Here is a 15,257-nt window from a genome sequence, read left to right on the forward strand (position 1 = left end):
TTTGAAGTTGGGGAGCCTGATTCCTCCAGCTCTGTATTTCTTCTATTAATTTCACTTGTTTCTCTTTACTTTTTAAAAACATGACTGCTAAGACATTTAAAATTACAAATATAGCTGGAATTTTTGGCTCCCATTATATTTCTGTTAGACAGTAGTGTTTCACATTCTCTCTGTCTGACTTTATCTCAAACTGTTCTCCATGTTCACTATGTTCCAGTCACACTGGGTTTCCTTGAGATCCTCGAACTTGCCAGGCTCATTCCTGCCTCAGGGTCTTTATATATTTTATTCCCCTTTCCTGAAGAGCTATTCCCTTAGCACTTCCCTTATCTCTCTCTATTCTTTATGTCTGGGCTCAGAAGTTACTTCTAAGAAAAGCCTGTGCTGACTATACCAGCTAAAGATCTGTTCACTCTTAATCTCATCTCCTTTTAAATGTATTTATATCATCTATTCCTGGATGAAATTTATTTACTTACTTATGGCCAGTCACCCTCTAGAATGTGTGATATATGGAAGCTGAGATCTTAATTACTTTTTATTGACCTGTACACCTCCAGAAAAGTGTTTGGCATATATTAGGCACTTGTTAAATGAAGAATAATCAAGCTCTATGCTTAAGAGGATTTACTGCTATAAGTTAATATACAAATAGATAGATTTGACCTGGTCTGGGAAAAATCAGGAAGTCTTCCTAAGAAGCAAACATTGAGCTAAGAGTAGAGAATGAGTAAACGTTAACCAGGGGATAAAGTGGGGGAAGAGCAATCTGGGTAGAAGGAAGAGAATGAAGAAAAAACTCACTAATGGGTAAGTGTTCTGATGAAAAGTAAAGGATAAAGATTGCAAGCAAAAGAAATTGCTGTCTAAATAGATAAAAAGGAATTTTGTTGTAAGGAAATTGGGTAGCTCATGAAAGCAATGGGACATGGGAACACAAAGCTTAGAAAACGGACAGGCACAAAGGGAGGCTAGTAGCATTCAACCATTCCACAGCAATGCTCAGGGTACCACCACGTGTGCTCTTGCAGTGAAGAGCAACTGCCATGAGTTGACTCTGTTATTCCTGTATACTTGCTGCTCTGTGGATGTACATTCAACTCTGCCAAACTCGTAATGAGTAAGCTGTGACTTTTTCTGTGGTTTTAGGTCATGACTTCCATATTCCACGCCCTTGCTGGAAGTACTTGAATGGCTGAGCCTATGTACTGATTATCTGGAATCTGAAAGAAGTCTCTCTGACTTCCCTATTGGGGGCTGAGGCCTTGATTCCCATTTGTTTTGGGATTGACACCAGATAGAAAGGGTGTTACTTGCTGGGCTTCCAAAATGACAAATATTCACCACAGTCCACTGCCTTGGTTTCCCCAATCATCATACACATTTTTTGCTTATAATCTCTTTCACTCCATCCAAAGTTTTTTTGCCTAACTAAATAAAATTTGGGTTATATGGTCCTATATAGCTCATGGTTAAGTACTTAGTCTTGCCTGGGCCAGTTAAAATGCATGAGCGTTTTCTTTAAAGGAGAATAATATTTGTTGAGTAGTTCACAAAACTGATTGTGAACTAGACTTGAAAAATGGCAGGAACCAATAGACACAAAACCAGCCAAGGATGTGGCCATAGGAGTGGCTGTGTCTGATGCCAATACTGGTGCTGTTACCGATAGCCACTTACTGAAGCCTCTGGACCCTGCTCCCCAGAGAAACTCACCATCAAGGCACAGGATTTTGAATTCAGCATCAGGCACTACAAATAATGCAGACTGTGTCAAGGCAGAGTAAAGGACTGATTTGTCAACCCTAGGAGTTGGAAAAGGGACTATTTTACCTTCTTTAGCTTCTTTAGTTGGTTTGAGATTCCCTAAAATAGGAGGACACCTGGGCAATCCAAAATGACAAATGTCTACTCTAGCATATTTTTCCTTGCATCAATATTTAAATAGTTTTTAAAAGTTTGTTATTGTCTTTTTCTTATATTTAATGCCACTTTCTTGAAAATAAAATATTTCTGAATCTGTGAATCTATGAATTGAATGTTACTTTTTGGATTTAAATAGTATTTGCACTGACATTCACCTAGTTATTTATTTTCTCAGTAGTGAATATTTTCCAAAATAAACATTCAAACTGTTTATACGAAAAGATTTCTTTCAATATTTTGAGACAAAATTCCTTTTAGGATATGCTGTGATCACTTCCTCCCCAACATTAGGCTAGAGATTTTAAGTTCAAATGCTCTTTTCTAAAACAAACAACTACCAGTAAATGATTTTAATACTTAATAAATTACATCAATGATAATTTATTTTAAGTGAGAGTAGGTGGCTTATTAAATTGTGGTGTGGCATATAGATGTTCAAATATAACATAGGGTTGTAATTTAGCTCACAGTCTTGGAAAATTAAGCAAAATAATAATGATCTGATTTTTAAATTAAGCATCTTTTACTGCATGTGATACATTTTTTACTCCTTATAGAAAATGGTGGTGAACAAGTATATTAAAACTCATTGTTGAATGGTTTTATTGGGATATCTTATGCGTTGGTTCACTGTGAGAATTAAATTGATATTTAATGTGAAAATATATTTAAAAGTCCCAAGTTTTATTTGTCCATTTGTGTTGTACTATAGTACCATACAGTCATCAAATGGATTTTAAAATGTTTTCATTCACTTTCTTACGATAGATGTAGTATATATTCAGTGTAGAAATTTAAAAATATAGAAAAGCAAATGAGGCATATTAAGAAATCAGTCATGACTCTACTTTCCAGAAATAACCGCTATTGACATTTTGATGTATTGCTTTTGTTTTTTTTTTTCCTGTGTTTACCTCTATGTATGTGCATGTATACATGCATATGTTTGTGTACTATTATGTACACTGCTTAACAACCTGCTTTTTTATTCACAGGATATGTATAGTGATATGATTGTGAAGCAAGAAAAGGGCCTGGGACTATTGACATATTCAAAAGATACATCTTAAATGCTGAATTTTTAAGTTTTAGAAGCTAATTTTTGTTTGGCCTTGCCTGCGAAAGAGTATACAAGTGAAATTCATCACAGGGCCTTCCTGGCAAGACCCATCCTGGGTCGTTCAGAGGCTGTGCTCCTCAGTTACAGCTTTTTTGTTTCCTGGAAATCCTCAGATCTTCCTCTGTGATACCAAAATATCTGCTTTTTGCAACACCACACCTCACCATTGCCAACACAATCTATTGTAATGAACTTGCATTTTTTTCTTTTCTTGTGTTTGTCAGGGTTCTTAATCTGACTCACTTTTTCCTGAATCAAAGGCGTTTGATTTTGGCTTCAAGTTAAGTTTCCATTTGTTTTATCTTAATGATTTCTGAGTATATTCAGTGATGATGCACTGGATTGTTCTATTTCATTCTTGATCACACTTTAGAAGGACAGATCATTTAACTGTTCTGGGCCTCAAGTCCCTTATGATTAAAATGATGATTCTGGTCTTTTCTGGAGCTAACGTGGAATGTCTGTATGTCCATAAAAGCAGTCTGGAAGAATAGAAAGAGCATGGGCTTTGCATCAAAGGAAGCTGAGTGCAAATCTTGGAGCTCTGTGACTTTGACTTTGCTGCTTACTGTTTTCAGACATGCATTTTCTTTTTCATTTATTTTTCTTTTTGCTCCTCTGATTGAATGAATTCCACTGCCTTGTTTTTGAGTTTGCAGATCCTTTCTTTGCTTTATCTAGTCTGCTGTTGAATGCCTCTTTGGAATTTTTCAGTTTAGTTCTTGTTTTCTTCAGTTACGTGTTTTCCCTTTGGTGCTCCTTTATATTTTTTATGTCTTTGTTGAAATTCTCAATTTGTTTATACATTTTTCTCCTGACCTTGTTGAACATCATTATGACCATTACGTTGAACACTTTATCAGGTAAATCATTTATCTCCATTTCATTAAGATCTGTTTTGGGGTTTTCTCTTCTTCTTTTGTTTGGATCATATTCTTCTGTTTCTTCTTTTTATTTATTTATTTTTTTAACTCTCTCTCTTGGGTTCTGTGTCTTAGATAAAACAGCCACCTCTCCCAGTCTTGATGGAGAGGTCTTGTGTAGAAGAAGAAACTTATCTTTCAGCCTCACCTTAGTTTTTGGTTGTCTCTCAAACCTTTGTGATTGTCTAAGCTGCCTTCTTTGTTCTTGTTGGTTCCCAGTAGTTGAGGGTGTGCCTAAGATTGTCATTAGCCCAAAGGGAAGGATCTCAGTCAGCACCTAGATGCAGGCTGGTTGGAAACTGGACCTTCAGGCAACAGCTTCAAAAATATGCACATAGACTTTTTTAAAGGAAGACTGGGAGCTGGGATTTTCTGTTTACTCCCTTTGCACTGAGCCCTGGGGGAGATAGCCAGCTAAGAACTGATTCTTTGTTTGCTACAGTCCTGTGAGACTTAAAAACACAAGCCCATTGGCCACCAGGGAAGGTGCATCAAAGGGTGCACCTTCTGGGTGGCAGCAGCAAAAGCTGGGGCACCAGACCTGTGCACAAGCTCCTTTCAGGGACATCCTGGTGACCTAAGATGGGGCAGATGGATCACAGAGATGGTTCCTGCTGGCTTCCCCAGGCTCTGGTCTCCAAGAAAGATGGCAATCAGCTCCTAGATGTGTGCTCTAGAAGCCTCATCTTCAGGCAACGACTTTTTTTTTTTTTTAAAGGAATTCCTTTATTTTTATTATTTATTTATTTATTTATTTATTTTTTTAGCTGTGTTGGGTCTTCGTTTCTGTGCAAGGGCTTTCTCTAGTAACGACAAGCAGGGGCCACTCCTCATCGTGGTGCACGGGCCTCTCACTATCGTGGCCTCTCTTGTTGCGGAGCACAGGCTCCAGACGCGCAGGCTCAGTAGTTGTGGCTCACGGGCCCAGTTGCTCCACGGCATATGGGATCTTCCCAGACCAGGGCTCGAACCCGCGTCCCCTGCATTGGCAGGCAGATTCTCAACCACTGCGCCACCAGGGAAGCCCCCAGGCAACGACTTTTAATGTAAACAAACAGACCCTTTTCAGGGAAAGACTGGGAGGTGGGCATTTTTGTTTCTGTTCCTTCTGTGCTGAGCCCCAGGGGGATAGCCATAAGTCCTCTATAATCTGTTAAGATCTGTTTGTTTGTGGTAGTCTTCTGGGTCTTGTGGATGCAGACCCTGCTGGCTTTCAGAGCTAGGTGTTTCGGGATCCCATCCCTGAGGCGGAAGTCTTAAAAGTTAGGATGCTAGATGTCAGGTCCACATCCTTCAGTCCTCAGGGAGAAACTGGGAATTGTGGGTTTCCTCTCAATTGTATGTTGCTGTGCCAGGAGTGAGGTTTATGGCAAGAGTGTGTCTCAGCTTTTCCTACCCATTTCCATGTGGGTTTTTTCTTGTTCACCCAATGTGTAGGCATCACTCAGCTAGTTTCTGGATTTCTTTCAGAGAGAATTTTTCCATGTGTAGCTGTAGATTCAGTGTGTCTGTAGGGGGAAGTGAGTTCAGGAGCCTCTGAGGTTGCCATCTCGGACGGGAACTCCCAAGCTTGTATTTTCTTATGCATAAAAAGGGGGTATAGATGTTTTTGTGTTTGGCTACATATAACAGAACTGACTACAATGGCTTGAACAAACAAGGGGTTTACTTTTCTTATTTATCAAGATGCCTGGACTTAGGCAGTCCAGAGCTGGTGAGTCTGCTCCTTCATGGAATTATTATGTTGGGCTGCTTCTACTGGTCTGCTCCGCCATCCTCAGTGTGTGGTTTTCACCTTTATGGGTGCACCACGAAGCACAGTATCTGTATTCTAGGCAAGAAGAAGGGAAGGGTAGAGTTCAAAAGGGGCATGCCAGGTGAATTTTCACGGGGAAAACAAATCTCACAACCCAAGAGTTTTCCACTTCTGCTTCATTAGCCAGAGTTGTGACACAAAGTTATCCCCAGAAATGAGGGAATCTAGGACATTATAGTTTTGCTGAATATATTGACATCCTGAATAAAATCCTAGTTTGGCTAGTCAGAAAGAAGGTGGGAATAGACAATGTGTAGGCAATATCAATGTCTGCAATCAGGAAAAGTTAACTTCCGTTGGTTGTTGAGATGTCATATGAAATGACACATGTGAGATGCAGAATACATATTGGGCCCTCAAAGAATGACCTCTCCCTATTTTGTGGTTATTACTATTTTATGCTGTAGTCACTATTTGCAATGATCATGAAAATGTTGCCTGAATGATTTAATTATTGTTACATTTAAAACTCCATATGTCTAAAAAATGTAAGAAGTGTCTGTTTAAAAATCCATATGTCTAAAAAAATGTAACAGGTGTCTATATCCCAGCTTTTTTCCATCAGTTCTGTTTTGTTATCCAATGTGGCTCAAGAATCAGATATCTCATTTTCATTTGATGTGTTAGATATTAAAAATAAAAAGAACTAAATAAATTGCAGAAATATGTATTCAACAATTGTAAATGTGAAAAATCTAAATGAACAGTAAAACCAAATTAACTTGGGGAAGTGTTTAATACTTTGGGGAGTCTTAATATGGGAGAAAATCCTGTCAGTCAGAGTAAGTTATCCCTTGTGTAGTGTGGTTTCAGAGGAAACTGGAGAGCCTATTTTCTTTGGAAATGCATCCTTACCCAAAATGATTTCCCTGAGTCCTTTTGTTGGTCTGCCATACACCTGATATGCCCATGGTTAGATTATGAGAATATATTTCCACAAGTGTCCTTTGAAAATGTGTTAGCTGGAAGGAAATTCTGAGACATTAGTTGTATATATATATATATTACTAACTCAGCCTCTGTGCACCGGTGCTGACTCAAACCTTGGCGACAGAGTTTTGGGTGAAGTAGAAAAGAATGGCTTTATTGCTTTGCCAGACAAAGGGGGACACAGCGGGCTCCTGCCCTCGAAAACTGTGTGTCCCAACCCAGGAAGATTTGGTGAGGAGTTTTATAGCACTGATTCAATGATGGTGTTGCTGATAAGGATGAGAGTGTGTGCAGGGCCTGCACTCTTTTAATCTGGTCTGGGTAATCTTTTGCTGAGCTTCTCTGGTTCCTTTAATCTGGCCTCAGGTGCTTTTCTCTGGTATGAAGAATGCTGACATCTTCCATTTGTTGCGTTTTAGTTCTCTAAAGAGCTTAAAGATGTTGTTATGTGTATGCCTTGAGGTGGAACCAGGACCCTGCCCCAAGGCTGCACTATTGTTTCTTGGATGCTCCTCCCTTGTCTCTTCAACTATTTGAAACTGCCCTTTGGAACTCAGGGAAGGTCATGGAGGCTGAACAGAAAGGCTCTCACGCCCAGGAGCCCCACAGGGTCCTGCTCAGTTTCACAGTGAACAGGCTGCTATGAAACATGGTGGACACAAAGTCCATTTTTTTGGTTGGGGAAAGGAAGATTTGAAACTTAGGGGGAGGTCAGCAGTATGAAGAGATTAGGAGGAACCAAAAGAGGGCAGGTGAGAATTAAAGTCAAACATCTAGAAGACATAAGCTTGTCTCTTCTTTCAATGTATCCACGTGCAATACTAACACTGAAGCACTTTGTTATTATCACCTAGGCTCATGGAGTAGAAAGAATACTTGAGTTAAATCCAGCTCAAGGACTCTGATATTTGACAGGAACTATGAATCACTGCTCCATGAAATACCTTGAGGGCCATTCCAGATATGACCAGTGATACCTCAGAACTCCTTAGAGCCTTATCCATGCCCTCCCCTACCCCCACCACTGCCATTACACACTGTGGAGAAGGGACTATTTCATGGTTCCATGAGTGTCTTTGTGATCATCAGAATGGTACCCTGGGGACTTCCCTGGTGGCACAGTGGTTAAGAATCCGCCTGCCAATGCAGGGGACACGGGTTCGAGCCCTGGTCCGGGAGGATCCCACATGCTGTGGAGCCACTAAGCCCGTGCACCACAACTACTTAGCCTGCACTCTAGAGCCCATGAGCCACAACTACTGAGCCCATGCACCACAACTACTGAAGCCTGTGCGCCTAGAGCCCGTGCTCTGCAACAAGAGAAGCCACCGCAATGAGAAGCCCGTGCACTGCAACGAAGAGTAGCCCCCGCTGGCCGCAACTAGAGAAAGCCCACGCGCAGCAACAAAGACCCAACACAGCCAAAAAAGAAAAAAAAAAAGAATGGTACCCTGTAGACTGCCTGAATGTTCACATTTAAGACATTTCTCCAGGTTGATTGAAAGAGAGAGGTAACTTCTTTCATTTAGACTGTTCAAAACTTGCAACCCAGAGTGCGGCATTAGCATTAATTTGCGTAGTCAGGAGAGTGGGAGCAATATTGAGTGGTCATGTAATTCATTAGACTAAAGTGCACTTTCTTCTATAAATCAGCTCCCTTGAAAGATTTAAATTAGATCTCAAATCCATTTGTTTTTTGTAGTCCTTGAAAATTCGTGTTTATGTTTATTGAGCGAATATTCTGTGGCATTTATAAAATGCCTTAAATGTAGGCATTTAAAATGTTGACACATTTAATCCTTATTATAGTCCAGTGAGTTGGGTTTTATTATGATCATCACTTAATGGTGGAGGAAACTGAGGCACAGAGAGGATGAGCGACTCATTCAGATCACACAGCTAGCAGGCAAGAGAGCCGGCGTTCAGACCATGCAGTCTGGCTCCAGGGCCCAAGCTCTAAGCCATTATTCTAGGCCTTGAGGAACATGCTTTCAGACTGATTCACAATCCTTCCTCTTAGTTGTCTTTTGTCTTAAGATCTTCGGTGTTCTGGAATTTTAACATAGAACATTTTGATAGTATTTTACCTACAGCTCATCTTGATTTCAGCACAATAGATCCACAACCATGATGTCAAATTGATCAGGTGTTAGAGTTTATTTATTTAAGTAGCAGTATTTTCACTTCATTTTCCAAAGACAAATGAAGATATAGAGTCTCTACATATTCCCAGAATTATATCACATCCTCTTATAACTTGCATGAAAATAATCACCACCCAAAAGCATTAAACATTTGGATATAAAAACAAAAATCTAAGAAAAGCTTGCAATGGCAGGCAGTAAACTACTCTATATGGTTAGTGTGTCAGTGGTTTTGTGCCATGATAAGTTTTATTGTGCAAAAAAACCATTGTTTTAAAAACCTTCCTAATATCAGAGGACACAGTTTTTATCTTCAGTGAATTGACCATTTCTATAACCTTTCGAATATTACTCATAGGGCAACTAGAGGGACCCAAGAGAGCTGAATGAGTCAGGAATGAGAATAAAAAATATAGACTTGAAAAATTACATATGTGTGTGTGTGTGTGTGTGTGTGTGTGTATGTATCTTTATCTTTTACCCAAAGAGAATCATAGTTTGATTTTCTGGATACCTCTGTGAAAAAGGATAGTGATCTTTTATTCTACATGAAGATGAGCCCCCATTTGCATTTAGAGGGCTAGTAGTGTTGGAGCTGGCACTTACCAGCTCACAAGAGTGCTGAATGTTTGCAATTTTTCCCATTCTACATTCAATGACTCGTGCTGTAGCTTGAAATTGGCCGTGATGAGAGTATTTATACCATGGAAATCAGGGAACAGTGGAAATCAGGGCCTTTTCTTTCTCCCCGGAGACAGTTGTCAAACATTTATGAACACACCACTGGGTGCTTGAATACATAATGAATGCACAGTAGTTAAAATTTTCCCTCTAATAATTTTAAACAAAACAAACAGATAGACAATTGAGATAAACACACCCTCTTTGACTTAGCTTTACTTATTTTTCATACAATTTTTTTGCGATTCAAAGCCTATCTCAGGAGGAAGACAGTCCTAAGAACACAAAATTCACCCGTGAACTTTGTAACCAGACTTCCCCAAACGCAACCCCTATCAGCCTTGGAAAGCTTTGTCAGGAACAGAGCCCTCACTGGGTTTTCATTTCCACTATTCGCCAAACATTTGCAGAGAAAAGTGACTTCCTCCTGAGTATCCATTAGCCCCCAGCACTGATGGTAATGAGCAAAGTACAAGCAAGCTGACGCGCAAATAGATGTGAGTCACCCGTACACTTAGCCTGCCCGGCCTCCTGCGTCACCACTGACACTGCTTCCTTCCCAGCCAGGCAAAAATCATGGTCTGTGTTTGTCCATTGCTGGGAGACAGCTGATCTGAAGGTGCCCCTTTAAAAGGATGCCCTGATTTGTTCTCGTGAAATCATTCGTGCACCTACCTCCCCATATTGAGATTTGCATCCAGGTTGAAATGTTCTTCAACGAATAAGATTAAGCTAAGAGACCAGACCCTTTTAAAAGGTATTGCTTAATCAAGAACAGAAAGCCAAACAAATAGAATTGAGAGCAAGCCTGCTTTTTCTATACAAATGTAAAGAAACATGCCATGAACAGGCAGGTAAGACCAAGAACCACTAGGCAGCTAAGAGTAGAGAAAAAGTAAATGCTACCCCATAAGAGCCTTGCTCTGTGGGATTTGTTTTGTGCCTTCCTAACTGCAGATGCTGCAAATGGAAGAAAGGAAGGAGAAGTCTGTGGCTCTAGGGCTTTCCTAGGAAACCTTTACAGCATTGAATAGTCAACAAACAGCAGATGGTACAAAGATTTCCGATTAGCCTCTGGGAAGGCAATGAAGCATTTTGTGTCCATGGGATACTAATGGAAACAAATTGTGATTTCAAGTTTCTGTTACTGAACAAATGATGCTGAAGCCTTGAGGAGTGGCTAAGCATTCACTGAGGGACATTTTTATTTTTAAGAATTATATTTATCAACCAGGAGGAGGTGGACATCATAAGGAAAAACTTTGATTCAGTGGGAGGTCTTGCAATGCTCAAGTCTAATTTATTTGTGTATATTCTTCTTGGTTCCCCAAATTATTTAAGTCACTCTTTGAAAGAAGATGTGGAAGGAGCTTCAAGATGGCAGAGGAGTAAGACGTGGAGATCACCTTCCTCCCCACAAGTACAGTAGAAATACATCTACACGTGGAACTGCTCCTACAGAACACCCACTGAACGCTGGCAGAAGACGTCAGACCTCCCAAAAGTCAAGAAACCCCCCACGTACCTGGGTAGGGCAAAAGAAAAAAGAAACAACAGAGACAAAAGAATAGGGACGGGACCTGCACCAGTGGGAGGGAGCTGTGAAGGAGGAAAGATTTCCACGCACTACGAAGCCCCTTCGCGGGCGGAGACTGCGGGTGGCGGAGGGGGGAAGCTTTGGAGCCACGGAGGAGAGCGCAGCCACAGGGGTGCGGAGGGCAAAGCGGAGAGATTCCCGCACGGAGGCTCGGCGCCGAGCAGCACTCACCAGCCCGAGAGGCTTGTCTGCTCCGCCGCCGGGGCGGGCGGGGCTGGGAGCTGAGGCTCGGGCTCCGGTCGGATTGCAGGGAGAGGACTGGGGTTGGCGGCGTGAACACAGCCTGAAGGGGTTAGCGCACCACAGCTGGCCGGGAGGGAGTCCGGGAAAAAGGCTGCAGCTGCCGAAGAGACAGGAGACTTTTTCTTGCCTCTTTGTTTCCTGGTGCGCGAGGAGAGGAGATTCAGAGCGCCGCCTAAACGAGCTCCAGAGACGGGCGCGAGCTGCGGCTATCAGCGCAGACCCCAGAGGCGGGCGTGAGACACTGGGGCTGCTGCTGCCACCACCAAGAAGCCTGTGTGCGAGCACAGGTCGCTCTCCACACTGCCCCTCCCGGGAGCCTGTGCAGCCCGCCATGGCCAGGGGCCCGTGATCCAGGGACAACTTCCCCGGGAGAACGCACTGCGCGCCTTGGGCTGCTGCAACGTCACGACGCCTCTGCCGCCGCAGGCTCGCCCCGCCTCCTCCGTACCGCTCCCTCCCCCCGCCTGAATGAGCCAGAGCCCCCGAAGCAGCTGCTCCTTTAACCCCGTCCTGTCTGGGCGGGGAACAGATGCCCTCAGGCGACCTACATGCAGAGGCAGGTCCAAATCCAAAGCTGAACCCCAGGAGCTGTGCAAACAAAGAAGAGAAAGGGATATCTCTCCCAGCAGCCTCAGGAGCAGCGGATTAAAACTCCACAGTCAACTTGATGTACCCTGCATCTCTGGAACACATGAATAGACAACGAATCATCCCAAATTCAGGAGGTGGACTTTGGGAGCAACTGTAGACTTGGGGTTTGCTGTATGAGACTGACTTGTTTCTGATTTTTATGTTTATCTTAGTATAGTTTTTAGCACTTGATATCATTGATGGATTTGTTTATCTGTTTGGTTGCTCTCTCTTTTTTTTTTACTTAAAAAATTTTTTTTATTTTAATAATTATTTTATTTAACTTATTTATTTTTTTCTTTCTATTTTTCTCCCTCTTCTTGTGAGCTGTGTGGCTGAAAGGGTCTTGGTGCTCTGGCCTGGTGTCAGGCCTGAGCCTCTAAGGTGAGAGTTCAGAGTTCAGGATATTGGTCCACCACAGATGTCCTGACCCCTCCTAATATCAATCAGCGAGAGCTCTCCCAGAGATCTCCGTCTCAACACTAAGACCCAGCTTCACTCAACGACCAGCAAGCTACAGTGCTGAACACCCCATGCCAAACAACTAGCAAGACAGGAACACATCCCCACGCATTAGCAGAGAGGCTGCCTAAAATCATAATAAGGCCACAGACACCCCAAAACACACCACTGGACACGACCCTGCCCACCAGAAAGATAAGATCCAGCCCCACCAACCAGAACACAGGCACCATGCCCCTCTACCAGGAAGCCTACACAAGCCCCTGAACCAACCTTACCCACTGGGGACAGACACCAAAAACAATGGGAACTACGAACCTGGAGCCTGCTAAAAGGAGACCCCAAACACAGTAAGTTAAACAAAATGAGAAGACAGAAATATGCAGAGATGAAGGAGCAAAGTAAAAACCCACCAGATCAAACAAATGAAGAGGAAATAGGCAACCTACCTGAAAAAGAATTCAGAGTAATGATAGTAAATATGATCCAAAATCTTGGAAATAGAATGGAGAAAATACAAGAAACGTTTAACAAGGACCTAGAAGAACTAAAAAGCAAACAAACAATGATGAACAACACAATAAATGAAATGAAAAATTCTCTAGGAGAAATCAATAGAGAATAACTGAGGCAGAAGAACGGATAAGTGACCTGGAAGATAAAATAGTGGAAATAACTACTGCAGAGCAGAATAAAGAAAAAAGAATGAAAAGAACTGAGGACAGTCTCAGAGACTTCTGGGACAACATAAAATGCACCAACATTTGAATTATAGGGGTCCCAGAAGAAGAAGAGAAAAAGAAAGGGTCTGAGAAAATATTTGAAGAGATTGTAATTGAAAACTTCTCTAACATGGGAAAGGAAATAGTCAGTCAAGTCTGGGAAGCACAGAGAGTCCCATACAGGATAAATCCAAGGAGAAACACGCCAAGACACATATTAATCAAACTATCAAAAATTAAATACAAACAAAAAATATTAAAAGCAGCAAGGGAAAAACAACAAATAACATACAAGGGAATCCCCATAGGTTAACAGCTGATCTTTCAGCAGAAACTCTACAGGCCAGAAGGGAGTGGCAGGACATATTTAAAGTGATGAAAGGGAAAAACCTACAACCAAGATTACTCTACCCAAAAAGGATCTCATTCAGATTCGATGGAGAAATTAAAACCCTTACAGACAAGAAAATCTAAGAGAATTCAACACCACCAAACCAGCTTTACAACAAATGCTAAAGGAACTTCTCTGGGCAGGAAACACAAGAGAAGGAAAAGACCTACAATAACACACCCAAAACAATTAAAAAATGGTAATAGGAACACACATATTGATAATTACCTTAAATGTAAATGGATTAAATGCTCCAACCAAAAGATATAGACTGGCTGAATGGATACAAAAACAAGACCCATATATATGCTGTCTATAAGAGACCCACTTCAGACCTAGGGGCACATACAGACTGAAAGTGAAGGGATGGAAAAAGATATTCCATGCAAATGGAAATCAAAAGAAAGCTGGAGTAGCAATTCTCATATCAGGCAAAATAGACTTTAAAATAAAGATTATTACAAGAGACAAAGAAGGACATTACATAACGATCAAGGGATCAATCCAAGAAGAAGATATAACAATTGTAAATATTTACGCGCACAGCATAGGAGCACCTCAATACATAAGGCAAATGCTAACAGCCATAAAAGGGGATATTGACAGTAACACAATAATAGTAGGGGACTTTAACACCCCACTTTCACCAATGGACAGATCATCCAAAATGAAAATAAATAAGGAAACACAAGCTTTAAGTGACACATTAAACAAGATGGACTAATTGATATTTATAGGACATTCCATCCAAAAACAACAGAATACACAATCTTCTCAAGTGCTCATGGAACATTCTCCAGGATAGATCATATCTTGGGACACAAATCAAGCCTTGGTAATTTTAAGAATATTGAAATTGTATCAAGTATCTTTTCTGACCACAACGCTATGAGACTAGATGTCAATTACAAGAAACAAACGGTAAAAAATACAAACACATGGAGGCTAAACAATACACTACCAAATAACCAAGAGGTCACTGAAGAAATCAAGGAGGAAATAAAAATACACCTAGAAACAAATGACAATGAAAACACGACAATCCAAAACCTATGGGATGCAGCAAAAGCAGTTCTAGATGGAAGTTTATAGCAATACAGTCCTACCTCAAGAATCAGGAAAAAACTCAAATAAACAACCTAACCTTACACCTAAAGCAATTAGAGAAAGAAGAACAAAAAACCCCCAAAGTGAGCAGAAGGAAAGAAATCAAAGATCAGATCAGAAATAAATGAAAAAGAAATGAAGGAAAGAATAGCAAAGATCAATAAAACTAAGAGCTAGTTTTTTGAGAAGATAAACAAAATTGATAAACCATTAGCCAGACTCATCAAGAAAAAGAGGGTGAAGACTCAAATCAATAGAATTAGAAATGAGAAAGGAGAAGTAACAACTGACTCTGCAGAAATACAAACGATCATGAGAAATTACTACAAGCAACTCTATGCCAATAAGATGGACAACCTGGAAGAAATGGACAAATTCTTAGAAAAGCACAACCTTCTGAGACTGAACCAGGAAGAAATAGAAAATATAAACAGGCCAATCACAAACACTGAAGCTGAAACTGTGATTAAAAATCTTCCAACAAACAAAAGCCCAGGACCAGATGGCTTCACAGGTGAATTCTATCAATCATTTGGAGAAGAGCTAACACCCATCCTTCTCAAAC

This window comes from Balaenoptera borealis (genome assembly GCF_965194805.1).
Source record: "Balaenoptera borealis genome assembly, chromosome: 9".
Classification (NCBI taxonomy): Eukaryota; Metazoa; Chordata; class Mammalia; order Artiodactyla; family Balaenopteridae; genus Balaenoptera; species Balaenoptera borealis.